The 22669-nt window shown below is 37.1% G+C and overlaps 1 non-coding gene across 1 annotated transcript; it reads left to right on the top strand.

Moving 5' to 3' along the window:
* The first annotated feature begins 15307 nt into the window (after positions 1-15307).
* Positions 15308-15425, top strand: LOC125620155. Its single transcript, XR_007351736.1, has one exon. It is a non-coding gene; the product is annotated as a small nucleolar RNA SNORA67 (small nucleolar RNA).
* The last annotated feature ends 7244 nt before the right edge of the window (positions 15426-22669 follow it).

Below are 22669 nucleotides of genomic sequence, written 5' to 3'. Positions count from 1 at the left end.
TTCCCATTTTCATCTTAAAATGGGAAAATACCACCTACCTTCTAAAGTGGATTTATGTTTAAATAAAATAGTGAACATAAAAACATTCACTATAGGGCTTGGCTTATAGTATGCTTTCAAATAATATTAGCTTCCTTTGTTTCTTCTACAATTATTATTATTATTATATTATTATTATTATTTGGTACAGGGGATTGAACTCAGCATCGCTTAACCACTGAGCCACATCCCCAACACATTTTTATATTTTATTTAGAGGCAGGGTCTCCCTGAGTTGCTAAGTGTCTCACTAATTTTCTGAGTCTGGCTTTGGACTTGCAATCTTCCTGCCTCAGCCTCTCCAGTCACTGGAATTACAGGCATGAGTCACTATGCCGGGCTTTACATGTATTTTTGAACACCCTTTCAAGCCCAGCTCAATGTCAGGTGTTGTATTGGGAGTTAAAAGAAGTTAAAAGAACTAGATTCTCAATAAATGTATTTTAATATTGAGCCATAAATGTGGTTTATGCCCCAAAGGAACTTTGGTGCAATGGGAACACACACACACACACACACACACACACAACCAAGTTGTGATAACAGAAAGGGCTGGAGGTGTTCTGCTGTCGATCACTATTGAGAATTTACAAGATGGAGTCCTTGTAGAGAAGGTGAGACTAAAGCAATATGAGGAAAATATGGGGAACATTGGCACAAGCACATTCATTCCAGACCTGAGGAATATTATAGCAGGTGAAGGAGCAGAGAAATATAAGCAAGGGCATTTTCCTAATAAGCAGATTCATGTGACTGGTTAGAAAGGAAAGCTGCTGAAACAGAATCACGAAAGGCTGTTTGCAGACTGGGGTGAAATTGAGGATGGCCTCAGATGCCCTTTGAATTTTATCCTAGTCCACAGAAGAATGGGTTATATGATAAAGTAAGTATGTAGGAAAGTGAATTTAGAGCATAATGGATTGGGAAGACGTAAGGACTAAAGGATATCAGTTGCAGAGTACTATTAAAATCCTGGAACCAGGGGAAAGAATCTTGGGTGACTTCTTGCTCATGTGGATTTAGATCATGAAAATAATAGCGTTAGGCTGTAACACACAGTGTTTATCTGAGTTCTAATGTTTGAAGCATATTGGTTTGGAGTTCTCAAAGTATTTTTTTTCAAGTAAGTGATAACAGCCAAGATGGTTTATAGTACCAAGAATAAGTAGGATGCTGGGACTCCAGATGTCCTGAAGCCCTAGGGATCCCTCCAATATGATGGTTCAGGCTTTGCAGAAGAGGATCGCTTTAATGCTAGACTGCTAGTGCTATCTGATTAGTAAAATGGGAGTAAGTATGGGTAAAACAAAACACACAGTATATACTAAATGCTTGATTTCTGCCAGTTAGTACCCTCTGTGCCAAATATAGTGACCAGAGGAAGGGTCGGGTTTATACTACTGTCACAGTGGTGGCAAGATAAATGCCCAGGCTTACCATTAGTCTTTTATTTGTTCCCAGTGGGTCTTAGCTATTTTGTATTTAACCTTGGAGAGTGCAAAGAGGATAGAGTGCATTGGAGAGGTGGAAACATGATAAATGAAGTGCTGGTTGTCCCCATGGGCTCCTCTGTTTGAATCTCTCACCTAATGAGTGGTCACATCAGCTACTCTGGCTGAGGGAATGGACATCATATTATAAAAGTACGTCTGCATCTTTGCTTTTACAAGGCCTTTCCCCTTTGCAGGTAACAGCTATTCTGCAACACCTCCTTGTGATAAATTGAGACTGATTTTCCATCAGAGGGAACTCAGGTGAGAGATTAAGGGTTTTTATTATTATCATCAGGGGAGACAGAGAGGTTTAGTCCACTAGGCTGTGAGGCCCAGGCATTTCATAGGGACAGGATGTTCTGTATTTTTTGAAATGTGAATCTCAACACCAAAATATAGTAGTACTCACTGTTGTTGAAATTTAAAAACTTTCTGAGGCTTGTAAATATGCATGTAGAAACCACATATGGTTGCTTAAAACAAGTCTGTGACTGTAAATGTGTAGTTCTGGTTGCTAATTTTGTGCAGCCAGTTTGATAAGAATGAGGGTCAGGCCGATGGATCATGATCTTCGGGACTGATTTTTATATTCTTCAGTAAGTGACTAATGAGTGAAAGTGTCTGGGTTTTTGTAGGTTTTACTCAGAAATAACATTTTTTCCCCTCAAGTGTTTCTCCATACTTTGAATTGACCTGAGCTGTGGAAAATAAAACTGAAATGGGCCCAACAAAGGAACTGCTTCTCTGAATGCTGACAGAATCTTTTGCTGGCTTTGGACACTGGGTGGCAGACATGCTCTTGTTAAGATTTGGTGAGCGTGTTTGAAGAGCATCTTGGCCCTGACAGGGATGATGAGCTCTCTTAATTAAAAAGTGAACCCCCGCCCCCACCCCAAAGGCCACCCAGGATGTTCCCATCGAAATAGAAATCTATTTTGCCATCCGTGGGGAGCATGTTTTCACATTATTGATGGCTTGGCTGGGGAAACTTGTGAAGCCTTTCAATTCATTTCATAATGGAATGGGGTCACTAGGATCTTAACCTCCCATTCGTCAAAAGTGAGTATTGGGAGATAAATGAAATCTGGATTTAAAATGCTGATGTCATGTTCAGTACTAAAAATATTTTCATGAGACTCTTGTGATCCTAGAACAGGCTAACAGAGCAGACCATGAGTTATAATTTTCTCTCATGATTGTGGAGAGAGAAATGCTTCCTTGTACATTATAGAACTAAAGATTTAGGTTGATCCTGAGCAATCATCTAATGACTAGGATCTCTTCAAGGGAGATTCAACCTTGGCTGTGGCTGAAACTCACCCAGTGCTTTCAAAAAGTACAGGTGCCTGGATGCTGGATACAGTGTCCCTGGAGGTGAATCACATGCACAGGAGGTTTTCATTGGAAAAGCTGCATAGGTGGATCTAGAGTGAAAGCTACATCCTTGAGTAATATTTGTAATTTCTTAAGCGCGTGCGCGCACACACACACACACACACACACAACACATTTGTAAGATCAGCCTTAAGAGGGGAACAGCCCACAACTGTTGTTTAGGAGTACAGAAAGGTTCCAGATGTCCCCAATCCATTTTTCTCTTCAGATTAGTAAGAATTTTGTCACTGTTATTTTTTTTAAATGTATTTGAGGCTAAAGGGCATCATTCACTATCAGCTTTTAGCATTATAGTTCTGAGTTATTATATTCTGAAAAATGATCAATAAGTCACTGGGCATAAAGCACTGGGTAGATCAGTGTTGAGAAAAGTTTAAGATCTTGCTTCCTTTTGGGAAGAAAAGGACTAGGTCTGTGGAGGCACAGAAATTCAAGGGCCACTCAGAGTGTGGCAGAAGGATTGAGATTTGTGGATTTGGATGTTCTTCAAGACAGATTTTATATGTTTCACAAAATTGTCATTTGCTGCCCAGCCTCACAGTGTGGAAGAAGTGAGTGTGATGGTTTATGTCTTCCCTGGGTGAAGATGGGAGAAGAGGAACCCAGTGTTGTCAGGGGTGGTTGTAGTCTCGGAGGAATGGTGGAGACAAGACTGCTCTTCGTGGAGGTCTTAGAATTCAAGGCTGAGCTACGTCTCTAAGACACCCTAAAGGTAGATTAAGAAGTAAAAAGTACTGTCTGTTAGCCAAATGAACAAGAACATAATATATTTGATTATTATTTTCCTCTAGTTGATCTGTTATTTTAGTGTTATATAAGCATATCCTGAATAATCAGCCAATTTTGAGTCAGTTGCATTCAAAATTGGTTCAGTGGCAAAAAAAAGTTGCACTTTTTATTGGCATAAATATAACATAAAAATAAAGTACAAAAAGTTTTGATTGATTGTAGCTTTCACTTTCAGCATGGTTATGGCATTGTTACTCAGTCTAGGATTTAAAACACCTGGGAAGATAACACTGTAGTGTTCAGTTTAAAATGGTTTATATTTTTCTTACATAAATTTTACTCCAATTAGAACAAAAGATAAAAAAAAAAACCAAAATGCAAAATCTCCTACTCAGAGGAAAATTTCCTCTTTACTATCCTACTATCTATCAATTCTAAATAGGTGTTTTTTTCTTAAATAAATCTCTAGAGCTTTTTTTTTTAAATCTGTTATGTTCTTTAGTAATACACATTTTATTACACTCCAGGAAAGCAAATACAGAATTCAGAATAGATAATGAACTGTGTGCTAGTGACATTTGGTATTCACTGGCTGCCCATGTGGTTAATCAATCTCAGAAATACATGCTTTGAAAACCAATTTGCTTTTCCTTCCAATATTTACAGTAATCTTGTTCCAGTTCCTAATTAATGGGCATGTTTAACCATAATAAAACTAGTAGGGTCTAGGAGGAGAGCCTTTAACCAAAGCATCTAAGCCAGCCTTAGGGTACCCCAAACTTCTAAATTTTGCATGTGACATCGAAGGATCTGGTGTGGGGAGATGAGCCTCAAGGCCTGTTGTATCACAGATTCTAATTTCTGTGAAACTAGAAATAAATACACACTTCCAAACTAGATTAAAAAAAATACATTGTGAGGGTGGAGGATGGGAAACGCAGCGGAGCACAACAGACACTAGGATGGCAATTTGTAAATCAATGGATGTGTAACTGATGTGATTCTGCAATCTGTGTATGGGGTGAAGGTGGGAGTTCATAACCCACTTGAATCAAAGTGTCAAATATGATATGCCAAGAAATTTGTAACGTTTTGAACAACCCACAATAAAAAATTAAAAAAAAATACATTGTTAGAGACCTCAATTTTTCTGAAGATAAATCTCATAAATATTCCTTTGGAATCTAGTCAAGTATTTATATATAACTTTAGCACAGAAATGGAAGTGTTGGCAACTATAAATATTTCTGACATTATGTCTTTTTGGTGTTCCTTTTCAAAGTCACAGGAAGAACAGTCAAGCACTCCTGATTCTCTTGGAAAGAGCATTATCCAAAGCTCACTGGTTGCTGCAAGAGTGGCTGGGAGATGGTTTGAAAGAGTGGCTTCTGATTTTAGCAGGCTGAACTAAACTAAAGCAAAAAGTTTAAAGTTAGCAGGAAGTCGCTATTCTTATGTAAGATGAACCATAGGCCAGAAAGACCCTCCTTTTTCAGAAGCTGTGTTTCGTGTGGTTTACTTTATTCAAGGAGAAAACAAATTTCTCTCATTTCTGATTTTCAGTAACTAATCAGTTATAAATGAATTAGAAATGTAGGCATTTTACCTTTTTCCCACAACTGATTGCTTGGCTTTCAGCCTCTTTTTGCTGAATGAAAGGTGCTTTCAATGATTAACTGACTGAAATATCACATTTGACAGAAAAAGTTGAGGTATTTGCACAGAGCTGCCATGGTTTTGCCTGATAAATGTGAACTGCTTTATCTGGTTTCCAAGAAATAATTTGCCCATATTGTAATGAAAATGACAATGGAGTATCTTGATGCTGTGTGAATGCACTGCTCATTGTGAATTATCCAGGTAATTGGAACAATTATTTGCATTGTGTGGGCTTTAGTGATCAGGCCAACAGGAACTTCGAGAAACAGAAATTGGCTAATATAATTTGGGAAGAAGGAAGGCTGATGATAAATAGTGATGAGGTCTCTCACTCTTAAATGCCTCATAAATCATACCACATTATGACCTGAAACTTAATTTGGGCTTGTTTGGAACAAAAAGAAGTTTCATTTCTTTGACCTTATTTTTGTTAATTTCCTCTAGTTTCTATTGATATTATATATGCCAAAAATTTCCCACTGATATGTTCTGTTTAACCTTTTTGTTGTTGTCCCATGAATTTTCTACTTATTATGATCCTGTTTTTCTTATAGCAGAATAAAAAGAAAAAATGCAATTATGTCTTTTAAATAATTTTCTATTAAAGTGGAAGAGTAAAATTCAGACCTAGAAGGTCATAGTTTTTCATGAAAAGTCAAAAGTCTTTTTTTTTTTTTTTTTTTTTTTGTGGAACTGAATAGTAGTCTACATGCAACGGGTGCCTTTATCAAAAGAATCAACTTATATTACTATTATGTAACATTTTATAAATGGATACTACAAGTCATTTTGGTTTGAGAATGCTGTTTTAAACAGGAATTGAGCTTTCCCTAGATGGTTTGTGCTTTCCCCCCTTTTTTATTCTTTCATGTATTTGTCTGCTTAGCGAAAACTAATCATTCAAAAAAGAGCTTGGATTTATAATTTTTCCCTGTCCGCTGCCTGGGCAGTATGTAGCTGTCCAAGGTTCTGAAACACTCACTGTTCAGCGCACTGGTCTGAATTTTGACTGAACATGGGAATCTCTTAGGAATTTAAGAAATGAAGGAAATGATGCTTGGATCTCACCTCTAAAGATTATGGATTCATTGGTCTTTAAAAAGCTTACTGGGATATTGTAATGTGTGAACTAAGTTGAGAGCCACCGTGGCCATAGCTGTTTCTGTTATCAAATCTATTATCTCCTCTGTGCATAATTCATTGTTTTTAAAATTTTCTTCCTTGGTGAAAATAATATGTTATTTCAAAAATAGTTATAGAACAAAGGGAAACAAGATTTTGTTTCATGATTTACACATAAATAGGAGTTTTGGGAGACCTGTGGTGTTTCTCTTAGATACATTTTCCCTCTGCCTGGAAGTGTTTTTCAGATGTTTTAAAAATAATTTTAGATGATTTAGGAACCATATAGTAATTAGAGAGGATCTAATTTTCTGCTTAAGTGTTACCAAAGACTTGAAAGAAATGGGAAGGGGAAAGCGTGCTATTGTAATAAGAGATACTTGGGTTCCGTAATTTGGGAAAAACATTATGGGGTAGAGGGTATTAATAGTATTTGTCTCAGAACCCTGGGATATTTTTCTAGTTTAACCATGCAAAGCCTTCAAAGGGAATATATAGTAGTGGAATAAAATTGTGGAATCAAGGAACATTCTTTGTTATACTCTGGCTTTAGTCCTAGATTCTACTATACAATAACAGTCTACTTTAAGAGTCTACATTGAATCATATGGAGAATTTACTTCTATCCATCCTGAGGGCAGTTATGAGGCCTAGAACTAAAACACATTCAATTTTACTGTTGCCTTTTGGGATAATCTGTAATTAAAAAAATACTCTTACTTGGATTCTTCTTTCCTTTGCCACTAGAGATACTGACATTAAATTGGGATAGCATGTGGCTTGGCCAACATTATTTTAAAAACCTAATAAAGTAGATTTTAGTGCATAGTGAGGGATAATCATCACTAGACTCTTCTGTTTTCTTCCTATGAGGTGTGCCCCTGAGTCTCAGATCTTATAGCTCCAGTGGCAAGGGCCAGAGGCCTCCCTGTAATGATGAATAGGACAAGAAGCTCTAGAAGGGGGAGTCATCTCCAGGATCACCTCTTCTAACTACTTGGAATGAAACAGGTCTAAAGAGAGAGAACACGACCAAAGGGAATTAGAGATGGAGATTTGTTGGAGATTCCCCAAAAAATTAGGAATGGAGATTTGTTCCTGTGTTCCTTCTCCAGCTTTGATGGATCAAAGGATTGCAAAGAAAGAGCATATATTTATCATATGATCTTAACTTATCGGAAATGTGTATCTAAGGACAGGGAGCAATTTAGAGATAAATACTTGTCCTTAGGAGTACAATGATCTGTGAAAGTCAGGAAAATATCAAAGGCCTGGTCCCACTTCAATGGGTTTACTGGCTCAGTCCCTGCCTCTATCCCAGTCCTGTGGTCACAAGAAGGACAGTTCAGTTTCTCAAGACTTTTATGACTGCCTTTTATATTGCCCAGAAGACACTTGGAGGTGATACCTGTGACTACACTTTACATTACCTGAGAAGTCTTCCTAGCACATTGTAAGAGGTCACTTAGTGCTAGATGTTCCTCCTCCTCCTACCTTACCTCCCCACCCAGCTCATAAGTGTTTTAATATTTGCACCAAAAAACAGATAAAAATACTAGCAATAATATTATGTAACATTTATTTATTAAACAATATTATGTGTTATGCATTCTTAGTACATTATTTAATTTTATTCTCGCAATAATACTCTGAGATGGTTAGTATCATTATATATCTCATTTTATTTTTAAATTTTTGAGACAGTGTCTGACAAAAACTGACCTTAAGGGCTGGGGTTGTGGTTCAGTGGTAGAGTGCTTGACTAGTATGTCTGAGGCACTGGGTTCAATTCTCAGTACTGCATATAAATCAATAAAATAAAGGTCCATTGACAACTCTCTCTCTCTCTCTCTCTCTCTCTCTCTCTCTATATATATATATATATATATATATATATAGAGAGAGAGAGAGAGAGAGAGAGATATCTTATTTAGTTAGGATAATTACATTCAAGGCATATTTGCATATATATATATATATATATATATATTTAGACCTCAAATTTTCCTCATCCTCTGAGTTGCTGGGGATTATAGGTGTGCAGTACCACTCCGTGCTTAATTTTTGTAAGTAAGATATTTACGTCTCAGGGAATTATTTGTCAAAACAACATACTAGTAAGTGACAGATCTGGGATATTAACTCAGCTTCATTTATTTCATAGTGCTATAACACAATAAACTTAAAGTTGAGCGATTATGAATTTCTTTAGCAAGTCAATTCTTCATTTTATTAAATAAATTATCATTATTATGAAATGGATCTTTTTTCCTGCCTGCTTTCTGTCTCTCTTTTCCTTCTTAGTAAAATGAGTCCTCTTCTCCGAGGCAGGCCTCTGTTATCTAAAGCACAAATGAATTCACATCAGTGCACCAATGCAGCAGTTCTTAGCCTTGGCTGCAAAATTAGGAACATAGGGGCAGCTTTTGGAATTACCCACACTGAGCTCTACCCCATCCAATCAAAGCACAATTTGTGAGGATGGGTCTGGGATCTCAAAAATTTTAAGGGCCTCTCAGGTGATGCTAATGTATAGCCAGAGCTGAGAACCACCATGTTAATGGCTTTAGAGGTCTCACGTAAAATATATGGATGTGAGCTGAGACTCTCAAACTCTAACTCCACAGGAAGACTTTGGGTGGAATTTTCTGTCTTTAGGAGAAGTATTTATAGGCCAAGGGAATGTGCGGGGGGTTGTGAAGAGAGCCTTCCTCAACCCATACCAGTCAGAGGATTGGTCAGGGAGGAGTGTGGTGGGAAAGATGTTGCTTGCTTTTAGCTCCTTTTTGCTCTATAATGAGATGAAGAAGAACATAGAAGATCATTAGTATTCCCTGGCCAAACAAGAAATGAAGCTTCCTGTGTTAGGGACATATTTTTATTCAGCCATGTCCTGTTAAATAGACACTAGGATTATGTTGCAAATATTGCATTTTTTGGTCTTTTCTGCATATGTACATGTATACATGCATATGTACTTGTTGTAATAATAGAATCTCACCCTTTTCCATAGCCAAGGAGGTTACCAAAGACAATCAGCTCCTTAAATGCTTGACACATGCACTTGTTCTTTCATTTTGCTTTTACATCTATAACCAGCATCATCAATGAAATGTCACTCTGTGAGGGTCTGGTTGACTGTTGTGAAAAAGCATCTTCCATCAAGTGAGGATAAATATAAAATTAGGGATCAGACTGTGACCACTCATGTCTCCTACAGTGTGTTATTCTTGCTTCTGCCAACATTGCTGTAATAATTCTTTAATTGTGCTTCTGCCAAACTTGAGCTGTGAGTACTATTTTGAAAATGTATCTACTTACCTAGTATCCATCTCTACTTCTGGTATACCAGCTTCATGAAGATGAGAATGTATTTTTCTTGTGCCTGTTTGTATCCCAAGAACCTAGCACAGTACTAGTGCATGGTAGGCACTCACACATTTCATGAATGATAAAGGTGGCACTGACTATAGAACTGGCTAGCCTGGTCCTTATACAATTCAAGAATATCAGTTGCAAGTAAAATTGTTCAACTAGCCATCTCTTCTTTAGTTAGCATAACTACATTCAAGGCATCTTGTTTACTCCTCTACGAAACTGCTCTCTCTCTTTTTTTATCTCTAAGAAAGTTTTTTTTACATGATATTTCATTTTAATTGTACATCTAGAAGTCAAACTTCATTATCATCCCCTTCCATCATTCAGGGTTTTGTGATCCTTCCATGTTTAATTCATGCAGATGTTTTGTAGACTGTTATCAGCCAGGAGCTGAAATCAAAAGTACTGGAATAAAACATCCCTTAAAGAATATTATGACAGACTAGTAGTCACCATGATGTTCATATACCATGAAAGTAATTTCATACTTTATTTCGTATGCAGGTTTTCCAATGTTATCTTCATATTTGGATGAGATGTAAAAACAGGATTACTTCTTCTCTTTTCCTATCCTCCTCAATCTTATGATTTTTTTTCAATCTGTAAAGGATCTCATATTGAGGGAGACCCATATATCACAGTACTTTACAGTTTGCCCATCTCTGTCTCTCACATTTTCTAAAATGATGAGTTGTTAGCTCATAAACCAAATCTCATGTGAAATAGTCTATGTACTCTTCAGGGTATGTGATTTCTTATCCTCTTGATTTTCTTGAATAAGCGCTTAATTAAAAAAATAGGTATCACATTTTATTTTGAAGTTTTGACAGTAGAACTAGAGGAGCAATCTATCATTGAGGTTCTTTTCACTTTACCAACTGTTTTAATTAGGTTACATTTTTTGCTAATTGTTTTATCCCAATACATGTTCAATGAAGAATGCTCACAGCTTGCTAATTGTGCACCTAAGAATTGATTGCTTCACTTCTAATTAATAATAATAGCAAGGAAAATGGCTCAATAAGATTGTGGCTGTTAATGGGATGCAAACTTTTCAGAGAGTAAACTAGTTCTTTTGCAATACCATTCATTATTGAGTTAATCTTTATAAACAACTTTGTAATTCAATGAGCCCTGGGATGAAACCAGCAATCTCATTTGCTATATGATGGTATTTGATGGGCTGTTGAATACAAAAGATCAATACATAATAGGATTCTACCTCAGGGTGGGGCCCTGACATTTATTTTGATCAAGATTTAATGCAGTTATATATCCTTCTTGTAAATGGCATTTATTAAATACCAGTTAAGGTTACCTAACTGTGATCCAGGTCAGAGTTTTAAAAATTGTTATATGACACTGGAAACTTCTAAGGAGTTTGTAAATGATTATTTTTGAAATCTCAAGTCATCCTATGGAGGGAAGTTATCCGAAGAGCTACAATCACTTGCTTGGTTCTCCTCATAAAATTATTTTTTCTAAGTTCTGAAAATAAATACTGGTCATAGTTATATTTGATGCCACTGAAATGTTCACTAAAAAAGGTTCAAATGGTACATTTTATGTTATGTATATTTTTTCACAATAAAAACTAAATCAGGACAACAGCCATAGAGAGAATACTAATAATAATAATATAGAATACTAATAAAGCCCAAACTGGTAAATGGGTGGCAAGACTAATCAGAAGAAGGGATGAAAGAAAAATGTACAAAATGAAAAAGTAATAAATATAGGTACAACATAAATTTAAAAAATGATAATAAAACTTGCGTGGATTCTGATTTGAACACACCACCAGTGCCGTTATAGGCCATATCCACATGCTCCAGTGATTAGGACCTAGAGATCCTTGGGAGCAATTTTTAGCCTACTGTGGAAGTCAGGAGAAACAGAGACACATTCCTTTTTAGGATTGTATGGGGAAAGTTAGAATCAAGAAGAATTAGCTTTTTAATGTGAGAAGACATTTTTGAAACAAGTGGAGGTACTGAAGACCAACTAATATTAAAAGCTATTAATGAATGAATTACCATTGTGCTGAATGTAGGGCAAGTCAATTTTTTAAAAAGTCTCACTTTAAAAAAATAGAAAGCTAACATTTAAGGAGAAGTTTTAATAATGGCTAAATTTTGTTTTAAAATGATGCAGGAAAAAAAAGTGGTTGCAGGTATTATAGAAGAACAGTGTAGGAAGGTTGGTAGCTGAAAGCTGGTAGTGATGACATGGAGTTACTATGTTATTCTCTCTGTGTTTTACATTTATTTGAAACTTTCCAAAATAAATGTAGACAAAGTAAAATAAAGTAATAAAAAGCAATAAACAACTAGAATTTGAATATATCTATGCCTTTTGGGCACTGACCCCCCATGAAGACCAACAGAGACAGCATGTTCATATTCAGAATGTTAGCACTGATTTTATGCTTAAAATAAATTTTCTTTGCATGAAACTCCATGGGCAAACCTTTCAAAGTGCATTTTAAGGTAAAATATATTTACTCTCCGCCAAATAGTTCCATTTCTATGATAATTCCTGACTTGTATATTGGTTAGAGATGGAAAAAGTTCTTGAGTGAAAGGAGCTCTTGAAAATTAGTTGCTAAATTTCGACAAATAATTCTGTGGAAACACAATGAATGGAACATCACAATTCACTCTCTACAATGTTGCATAAAATGCTTAGCTAATGGCACGATCTTAACCCTGATTAGAAAAGTAATTATGCTTTATTTTAACTTTTCCCATACAAATCCTAAAATAAAATGTGCCCCTGTTTCTCCTGGCTCTTGTGCTGGGCTGAATAATGGCTCCTAAAGATCCTAATCACTGGAGCATGTGGCTAAAAATATTTTGTAGATGTGTTGAAATTAAGAATCTTGAGACAGGGAGATTATTCTGGATTATCTAAGTGGGAATCATCTGAAGAAGGCAGAGGGAGTTTTTTTTTTTTTTTTTTTTAATGGGAGAGAGGGTGATATGAAGATGTAGCTGAGAGACTTGACACAGAGTGCAGAAGAGGAGGTAATGATGGAAGAAGAAAGAAAATTGAAAATGCTGCTCTTAAGACTTTGGAGGTGGAAAAGTGGTCACCAGCCAAGCAATACAGCCACAGAAGCTGCAGAAGGAAAGAAAATGGATTCTCATGTAGAGCCTCTGGAGGGAGTTTGGCCTTGCTGACCCCTTAAAACTGTTTTAGGACTTCTGACCTGCAGAACTGTAAGAGAATACAGTATTGTATTGTTCTAAGATGTCAAATTTGTGGGCAACCTTATGGCAGCCATTGGAATCTAATATGTCCCCCTAACTCTTATAAACATGACTGATTGGGAAATGACCAGAGGGGCCTGTCCCGTGGGTGTGTGTCAGGACAATGCTTAAATAGTGTGCACCTGGCAACTCTCGCAGTTGTAACTCACTGTTTTATAATGGAGTTTCCTTAGTATGATATGTAGGTACTGGGGAGGGAAATCATTCTGTAATATTAAAATTAATCTCAGATTTTTAGTGGGTCTGAGTTCTGGTCTGTGACCTTTGGGAAAGTTTCTTAGTCATTCTTTTTACACCCTCATTTGATATAGGAAGGCTAGAGGACTGACACTGTCTAATTGTCTTTCCCTAGGTCAGACAATGTTCTGGCAAAGTAACTTTCCTTTAAGGAAGTACTTTGTTATTGAGAACATATTGCTCTGAGCTTATTTCAGAAGGATTACTTTCCCCTGGAAATATTTTAAAACTGGTTACTTTTTTCTCTGTGCCCCCCTCATCCAGAGGAGGAAACTATTTTTCTCTGATCTTCACTGAAAACATTTGGAGGAGCTCCTGGAGGTAAGACTCACAGAAGTCTTAGATTGGGGGTGCCACTAAGACTGACTGGGCTATGGGGGATTTTTAATTCTCCAGCTGGTCCACACTCAGCCTCCAGAAAATTTTCAACTATTAGGTGTTCCTTCCGGTTTATGATATCAGTGGGTAAATTGTCATCCTTTGTGTTCATGTCTCTCTGGTTTTCAATGATTTGCTCTGTGATTTCAATTCAGTCATAGATATAAGAAGAGTTATTGATTTTAAATATGTTAACTTTTGTTGGGGGAGCTGTAGATGACTTCCAAGCTCTTTATACCCTGGAATTGAAACTGGAAGTCCAGAACATTGGTATTTGTCAAATAACTTAATAACTTTGCATTCCTTGGATAAACACCTCTTGGTCATTTATTTTTATTTTATTTAAAAAAATTTTTTTTAGCACTTCTGGGTTCAATTTGCTAGTATTTTGCTAAGGACTTTCATCTTCATGATGCATATCACAGGTCACTAGCTTTTTTGTCTTTTGATAATCAAGTTGGGCTACATTCTTTCCTCTGTTTTCTGAAAGGGCTTATGTAAGGTTGGCATTCTTTTTTCACCTTTGAAACAAGTCACCTTCAGAGGTCACCTGTGACACTCTTTATTCCTGTTTCTCCTTTCTTGCCTTCTTTGGGTAAATTCACTACTTTATTTTATATATTGCTTTTTTTGTTATAAACAGTTTTTAATCCTTTTTCAGAGTGCTCTATTCTAGAGATTATTGCAGTTTTTGAGTTATTGCAGTTTCTCTTCAAAAAAAATCACCCCATCTCATGAAGAGCATAAGAACCTTGCAGAAGTCTTTTTCCCCTTGCCTCTCCCTATTCTTTTTGTTATTGTTGTCTTATATTTTACCTTAAGTATGCAATCATTTCTACAACTTCTGTTGAATCTTTAAGCAACCCATCTTTAAAAAAAATTAAACACACACACACTTTGCTGGGATGGTTATGTCTTCTTGCAGATTGCTTTACATCTGGTATCATTCCTCTTCAGCCTGAAGAACTTCTTTTAGTGTTCTTACAGTGAAGGTCTGTTGAAAACTCATTCTCTTTGCTGTTGTCACTCTGAAAATATATTTATTTTACTTGCTTTTTTTAAAAAAGGATATTTTCTCTTGATATAGAATTCCAGCCTGAGTGGATTTTTAAAAAATTTGTCCCTTTAAAGATATTGTTGCATTTTCTATGTCCTTCATTCTTTCAGGAAACAAGATGGTTATTTTTTTATGTGGATTTTAACATGTATATGCTCTGTCTATATTTTGAACTGTGCTTGAAAACAGAAAATCTGCTTTTAAAATTTGTGCTTTGTTTTTATTTTACTCCCAGCTCTTTGAATGGTGTGTTTGAATAAGTGTAATGTTTGTATTTATCCTGCTTGGGAATGATGATGTGTAAAAGGCCTATGACTGATTCCTTTGAATTCTGATTTTGGAGAATTTTCAACTAAAATCTCTTCAACTACATCTTCCAAGAGTCATTCTGCCCTGTACATATGGATAAGGACATTGATTGCAATATTGTTTATTGCAGCTAAAATCTCAAAACATTGTTTTGTTAATCACTGAGGAATTTATTAAATTTAAAAAATCTGGAATTCTATTTTTGTAAAAATGAGTTAGATATATGTTGATAAAATGAGTTCTACTTTATGTTTAGTTATAAAAGTAAAGTGCTTGGAAGAAGACCTGGAATGCTTAAGGTCTTTGGGAGACAGAGGATACTTGATTTGTTTTGCCTTCCTTTGGCTGCCTACAGGCATATTTAAGTCCCTCTGGATGGATCTTATCCTCAATTCACAGGCTGAATTTGCCATCTTTCTTGACATAGACCAGAGGCATTGATGTGCAGCAAGTTTCTTTAGTCATCAACTATGACCTTCCCACCAACAGGGAAAACTACATCCACAGAATTGGTCGAGGTGGGCATTCTGGCCGTAAGGGTTTGGCTATTAACATAATGACGGAAAAGACAAGAGGATTCTTCGAGACATCTTCTATTACACCTCCATTGAAGAGATGCCTCAATATTGCTGATCTCATCTGAGAGGGTCTGTCCTGCTACCTAGCTCCAGCCAGGGTTCAATCCTGGGGGTTAAGGAGCAGCTAGAAGGGGAAGGGAAGGGAGCCAAGGGATGGACATCTTGTCATTTTTTTTCTTTGAATAAATGTCACTTTTTGAGGCAAAAAAATGTAAAGTGCATCTAAGTTGTTATTGTTGATCTTCATTAAATACTCTTAGTTACATGAACAATGTAAGAATCTTGCAAGAGTCTATTCTCATTTATAGGACGATTTTGTTAGGGTAAATACAACTGATATAAATAGATCAGTTGTATATGTATACATATACATTCCCTCCATCCACATTCCCTCTTTCCACATTCTTTGTCATATAAATTTTCAGCACTCTCTAGCTCTGACTCTACACTTGGTTTATATGGCTTTATTTCACCAACAAATGTGGTTAAAATGATTGTGTGCCACTTCTGACCTTAACCTTTTAGAGATTTGATGTAATGCCCTTATGCTCTTTCATCTTTGCCACCACTATGAGAGAAGGTCATGCTCAGGTTGTTCACTGGTCTCAGGAATGATGAAAGTTTTATGACACAGAGTTATCCTAAAAAATCATGAATGAGCTAGGCAACCCATAGACAAGACAGAAGCTGAGTTAACTCAAGACCATCTATGTTTATCTTAGATCAGCAGAAACCCTCAGTGTATGAAAATACATGTTTGTTGTATGCCATTGAGACTTTGTGGTTGATTGCTATTCAGTAATTTTGTGGTAATAGCCAACTGATAAATCAAGTGTCTTGAGAGTATAGAGTAATCCTTTGGTAAATTCCAAGAAAACTAAGCAGTTGTAATTCTCAAGGCACATGCATTGCTCAAATAACAAATTTATGCAGTTGGAAGGCACCACTCTTCCTCCCTCCCTCTCTCTCTCTCTCTCTCTCTCTCTCTCTCTCTTTATACTGGGGATTGAACCCAGGGTTGCTTAACCACTGAGCAACATCCCCTTTTTCATATTTTATTTAGAGGCAGGCTCTTACTGAATTGCTAAGGCCCTCGTTAAGTTGCTGAGGCTAGGGAAGGCTCCAGTCTTAATCCCTGATTTTTTAAATATTGATTTGTTGGTCTGTTTGAAATTTTATTATTTAGGTTAACACACTTCTTTTTCTATCATCTATTAAAATATAAATGTCCCATGAAAAGAGTAACATGTTAACCCATTACTAGTAAGCATGAAACATCTATTTATCAGATAACTACATTGAAAGAAGGAATAAAGGGAACTGAGTCATAGGCAGATGGTATGCCAGGAGGAGGGAGTGCAAAGCACAGAGATGAGCAGAAGCTAAAAATGAATATTGGTTCTTCACAGTTTTGTCTTAGGATTTACTTTGTCTTAGGGGGTTAATTAATGAATTGAATAATATTATATATTTACCTATATTATTTTAATATATCATGTATTATATTATTTTATAATTCATTCAATTTAACTCTTTCCTTTTATAGACAATGATACCGAGTCTATATTGGACTCTGAGTCTATGTTGGAAACTGAGTTCCAATCACCTCTGAAGGTTGGTCAGGGAAATCCCAACCACTGAGGCACTGGGAAATATGTTTGAGTGAGTGGTTGAATTTGTACATCTCAGATTTGCCCCTCGTCCTTGAGGATATGGCAACAGCATAACATAGATTTTTAATATTTATTTATTGCTGCTCACTGAATTTTAGTCTTCTGTTGCTTTCTTGGATAACGCCAGAGTCTTCTTTCTTAGCTGTTAATCAATCTGCATGAGCTGAGGTTGTACGCAGTATACTCAAGGCATGGGTGCTCTGACTGCGTCTGCCTTACTTGATCGGTCAGATAAGATGTCATGAGAACTGTTCTTCTGACATGGTTCCCTGTCTTGGACTCCTTTTGCTATTTTTTTGCTAAGATAAGGTTCAGAGGATTTGTTGTGTTTTTTTTCCTAGGCCCTTTTATGAAATTATATCTCAATTATAAATGACTGTAAAACAAGAATCACAAATCATCACAAAATAGGTAAATTTTTCCCTCTCCCAGTAAATTCTGTTTTATTTTCTGTCTAGGGTAATCTTAAGGAATAATTGGATTTTACTTAAGCTGCCAGCCATCAGCTGGTGAGGTCCCTTCCCTTGAATAATTCATATATGAGCGCAGTGGGGACCATATCTATGAGACCAAGGGAATGTAAAATGATGACATTACATGAAAACATTTCCTTTCTTATTTGATTAGAGACGTGGGCTTAATTTTTCATGAATAGACTAATTCCAGGGCAGTGAATACGTAACAAAATTCGAGTGATGTTAGAGTAAGATGGAAGGTAGAAGAACTGTTCTTGGTTTTGTTTCCCCGTTTTCCATAACTTGGGGGACAGACCAGCCAAAACATGTGGCATTATGCTCTTCTACTGAGTATTCTTCACATCTAGGTGCTCCCAGATGAGGGGAACTGCATGATGCAGCAGCTGCCATGGTCTTGGGGAGCTGGAGTAGATTGTGGGAAACTTTCCTGAAACATCACTGTTTCATTCAGTCTTTTATAATTCAGCTTAACAAGAACTTCTTCTCCACTGCTTGAGCCCAATACTTGGCTAGTACAGGATGAACAATGGTAACCGTGCTATAATTTAATAGTCAAGAGTAATGTTTAATGGTGTTACATAGGAAATACCATAGTTTTGGCACTTGTAGGGATTTTGTTTTCAGTTGGATCCCAGTTGGGAGGTGACTGCCCACTAAAGGCCTAACATGACAAAGAATGCAAAGAGTGGTGTTGAGTTTGAAGAACTTTAACCCTTAATGAGATAAACCAGGGTCATTCTTGTACTAAGAAGTGAGATAAGCAGGTAATGTTTACAAGGCACAAGAGAGGAAGAAAAATATTTTAAAGACCTGTTTAAAGAAATTTTTATGTAATTTCAGGTTCAAAGAATAAAAATAGTGTAAAACATGGAAACCTGGGCTGGGGAGATAGCTCAGTTGGTAGAGTACTTACCTCACATGCACAAAGCCCTGGGTTCAATCCTAAGCACCACCACCAAAAATAAATAAATAAATAAATAAATAAATAAAAATAAAAATGGTGTACAAAAAATTATATAGGGGCTGGGGTTCTGTCTCAGTGGTAGAGTGCTTGCTTAGCATGTGTGAGGCCCTGGGTTTGATCCTCAGCATCACATTAAAAAAATAAAAAAAGGTAAAAAAAAGATAAAGTTTTAAAAAAATACATGGAACTTGATACAAGAAAGTTGTCTATCCACACCAAATACCATTGTAAGAGGTTTGAGAAACACAGCAGTGGTAAGTATAATGACAATGGCCTTGAACAGAGGCAAACACTGCACAGATCATTTTTAGATTCGTAATAAGGAGGCATTTGAAACATATGTCATCATCATTGTTTTATTCAGGACTTATTGACTCTGTGATAAGTGATTGATGCACTTTAGGCTCATTTTATAGATAAGAGACCTGGAGAGGGTAAACTACTTTGCCTAAGACCACACAGCTGGTATGGAGCGGAGTCATTACACAGCTAGAATGATTTGCCTTAAGATTTTAATTATCACACTACATGGGCTTAGCCACTAAACACTAGATATACAGTTTCATTCTCAGCATTCAGATTTCTCCTTGCCAAGAAATCTTTTTGTTGTCTTTTGTTACAGAGTTAAATATGCCCCACAGATGTATTTAGATACCCATATGAATGGACCATTTCTGCTAACTGCACTCAGAATTCTGGTAACCAGAGTTGATACAAACAGCCTCTTCTACAGAAAAAAAAAATCTGTTTACAAGGCTTAATTATAATAACATGCTGTTATTATAGTCTTTATTACAGTAATTTTAATCCCCTTTTCATACATGGAATAAAGGCAAGCATATAAAATCAACCACAAATACATCTCTTCTGTTGAAGCAATAGAAGTGTTTTGATAAGTGAGAACACACTGAAAATCTTTGTCACTTTCTCTTTCCAAGTTTGCTTTTCGTTGGTTTGAATTGTCATTAGAGTGTTCTGGTTTCTCCTGGAAGATCTGCCTTGTGTTAACCCATCCTGACAGCAGGGTCTGTGCTGTATTGGCAATGACAGCTTGCTAGACTGCTCTCTTCTGTGCAGACTGATGCTGACTGTTCAACCTTCATTTTTCTTCCACAGATTTTTCCTCCTCTGAATAAAAAAAGGCAATTCTTACTGTTTATTTTGTTGGCAAGGTTGTATTTTGAGTATGGCTTTAAAAATGTCACTTAAATATGATTTTATTAGAGCGATTTTCTTTGGGTCTTCATGTCAAACCTGGAGAGATGTCTGTCTAGTAATCGAGGTCTCGGGCTATGCTTTCTTTTTTAAAAAAATTGTAATTCTGCACGTTGCAGCAAAAAAGCGTCAAACGTATTCTTTTTCCAGTGTATTTCTCCTTTCTGAGTCTTGCCTTCTGCTAAAAGTTCAGGGAGATCTACTTTTCTTTGTATTTTGTGAAAATGATGAAATTGTTTTTTTTTAAAACTTTTCTAAACTTTTCTTATCTAGAATTCATCTTGTAGAAATACAGGAATATCAACACTCTTACCTTAGGTAAAATTCAGTATATTCCTCATTATTTTGATGGATAAGGAACAAAATGCAAAGGGATATGTGTATCAGTGGCATTTGGGATCATTATGAGTGATTGTTATCTGAGGGTAAAGCTGACTGCAGCCTTCCCACAGGCAACATTTAAGTTTGTCCCTTTTAATGTCAGCGAACCTATAATATTTTGTACTGTTTCGTATGCAGATGTGTACAGACATGCACTTGCATGTTTATCTGAATGCAATTTTGATCATTTTTTCTTAACATTCCCTCTTTCCCCAGAGTTGTATTTTTTTCTCTAGAAGACAGCTCTGCCCACCTGGGGCACTTCTGAAAACAGTAAGCATAATTTAGGGGAATAACTAATCTGCTGTTCCAGTCAAAATTAGACAAAAGGGTAGTTGACAAAACAGTACAGAAACCTCATGGAAACAAAGTACCCATTGTATTTCACACAAATCCTGCACCATCAGTTGCCTAAGGCAACTACTCCCCCTCGTCACTCTCACTCTTTCCTAGACTGTGTCTCAAGTATCTATCTCTTTCTTTATGCCACTCCTGTTTTTTTTTTCCCTGCAGATTGGATCCTCCATTTACACATTTGTCTGTAGCAAAATGGTGCAGACATTTGTGCCTTTAGCTCAATTACATTCTACCCACTGAGTATAGCTGGAATATCACTTAATTTAAATTCTCAAGGAATTATTTTGATTGGGTGTTGCCTAGACCATGGATTGTCTCCTCTTGGGTCAAGCATCCTCTATTGATCCAATCAATCATAGTAATAAAGTGAATAGCATGTGTACTTAGACTGCTTCTTGCAGAGTTGTGGGCAGGACAGGCATATTTAGACTAGAAGTAATAGGAATTGTGACTGGCTGAGGAGGTAAGTGATTTATAAATTGAGAAGCCATTTTTTGATGGACCTCAAATCATCCTTCTCATTTCATCTAGAAAGTCAGCCGAGTGCATTAATAAAAATAGCTTATATCTTTAATCTAGTTCAGCTTATTGATATTTTGTTTTAGTAAAAGCAATTGTCTAAGACTCTCCTTACTTTCTTCCAATTCTGTTTCTGGTGTTCTTTCTGTATGGCTCATGACCCTAACATTTTCTCTCCTGTATATATAACAGTAGCTCCTTAGGCTAAAATTCTGATCTATTGACTTTGTTGGCTTGCATCTTCCAGGGCTGTTCCCTGAATATTTCCTCTTTTAATGTCTCAGGGAGGTCTCCTTGTTGTCATTCAGGTTTTTTAGATCCAAATCCAGCAATGGATTACTTGGTGAGAATTTGGGCCCCCTTTGAAGTGGTGTTTGAAAGCTTAGCTTACTCATGTGACTCTCTAAATTCTTTCTAAGAAGAATGGATAGAAGCTTTTTACTGGAAGAGGACTGGTTATGTCTAAAAAGTAGGAGATTTATTATTTTTAGGAACATGAATAAAAATTAGCATTCACACAGGTAGGAAGCAAATGGGACTATTATGCTGAAAAATCTAGGTCAGCGAAGTCACCATGTTGGAAGGGCATCTTAACCAGGGGGACATCTGTTCAGACCAAAGATGTTAGCTAATTGCACTTATAATTTCCTCATGTTCCAATTTTTGGCAATTTATCTTGAGCATCTTTGAGGCCTAGATAAGACACTGGTTTGAGGTGCAGGGACACCACTCACTTCAAAGTTATATGTCAAGCTTCTTGATGATCCACCACTGGTCTTTCCATCCAAGGAGGGTTTAAAAATCAATCTGAGAAGGGGGAAGATGGCGGCGAGGGGAGTGCATTACCCCCGTGTGCTGCTTCACTGTGTGGGAGTATGACAAGTCAGGACGGCTAAAGGCTATCTTGTTAGGAATTTCCAGCAATAGTGGGGTGCTCCGGAACCTGGAGGAAGGATTTCCATCGCACGAGGATCGGCTACGGGGACTCAAACGCGAGAGGTTTGTCGCACGGAGGGTAACTGCTTATTCAGCAAATCGCCCCGCGGCGAAAGTCTGCAGTGTGCGCTGGGATAGAGACGCAGGGTTACAGCGCTGCAGTTTCTGCCAGCCGCGCAAGCACCGTACTCAGGGCTGAATTCTGGGTTCCAGACGGGGGAAGGAAGCGGTCCTTCTCGGTTCTACACACCGGTCAGTCCACAGAGGAGGCCAGCAGCCACCATCTTGGTAAACTGACGTCACGTCCCCTGTTTTCGACTGACCGCAACTCATTCAGCCATAGATCAGGTAATTCCAGGCTACAATTCGCCTGTGGCTTGCAAACAGATTGCTAGGGTTCTGCGCCTGGGTGCTTCTAAGAACCTGAGCCTATCGGAGCGAACGCCGAGCGCGGGGCGCCCGAGTTCTGGCTCCCGGAACCGCCCCGCGGAGGCTGCTTCAT

Source organism: Marmota marmota, unplaced genomic scaffold (assembly GCF_001458135.2).
Source record: "Marmota marmota marmota unplaced genomic scaffold, marMar, whole genome shotgun sequence".
Lineage (NCBI taxonomy): Eukaryota > Metazoa > Chordata > Mammalia > Rodentia > Sciuridae > Marmota > Marmota marmota.
This window is presented reverse-complemented; position numbering and strand designations above follow the sequence as displayed.